Source organism: Phalacrocorax carbo, chromosome 9, assembly GCF_963921805.1.
Source record: "Phalacrocorax carbo chromosome 9, bPhaCar2.1, whole genome shotgun sequence".
Classification (NCBI taxonomy): Eukaryota; Metazoa; Chordata; class Aves; order Suliformes; family Phalacrocoracidae; genus Phalacrocorax; species Phalacrocorax carbo.
Genome location: NC_087521.1, coordinates 556,257 through 557,208, shown reverse-complemented (window position 1 = coordinate 557,208; position 952 = coordinate 556,257).

Genomic DNA, 952 nt, shown 5'->3' with positions numbered 1-952 from the left:
GTGCTTGGCGTTGGCTTGTCATTTACTGCATGGGGTTTTGTGACAGCTGTGACAAAGAAATGACTGTCTTAAATGGGACTTGAGCGGTGCAGACAGTACCTTCTTTTTTTCTGTGTGTTTGCTGCTTTTCTTCATGTCTGAGCACCTCCTGGAAACCCAAAGTGTGAAACTGCAGGATGGTTTGGACACAGGTATGAATGGGTTTAGAGGTATATATACAGAAAGGATTTGACAGCCCTGCCTGAGCGGGGCATTTGACAACTTCTGTCTCCCACAGAGTGTTTAGGAGTTGGCATTGCCCTGAGGCTCCCACCCCCAAGGAAATCTCTGCTTACAAGGCAGTGACCTCTTTGGAGGGCCATAAGGAGATGATTGGCTCAAGATTGCTCCAGGCCACTGTTCAAAGGCTGCAGGACACGTTGGGGCTAGAGAAATTGAGAGCACAGGACGGAGTGAAAACAATCTTGTCAGCAAGAAAACCAAAATGCAAACGCTAAGGCCCTCCATTCTTTTTGGGGACTTTGTGGCAAAGTAGCCTTTCCCATATATATATGTCTGTGTGATTTAAATATGCATGCCAAGATGTGAAGAAAACCCTAGCCTGCTTTTTGTTCTTGTGTTATGGGGAAAACTGCTGGTGAAATCTTTCTTGCCCCTGTTCTGTGGTTTGCTTGTTTCTTGGGTTTTTCCCTCCCATCTTGCTGTTCTCAGGCACAGAGTCGCATCTCAGCTTTCCTTGTGACTACCCCATGACCCTACTGCTTACCTGTTCACAGCTCTTCAGTATTGCTCTGTCTTCACTACTGACACAGTTTTTCTTGAAGGCAGCTTGCCTTCTGCAGCATACGATGAAATTAAATCCTGTGTTGAGCCATAGCCACCTAAGTTTTCTCTGTAATGCTGGTCAGGCCATTGTAACAGAACAGATCGCGTTCTTGCTGCAAAGAAAAAT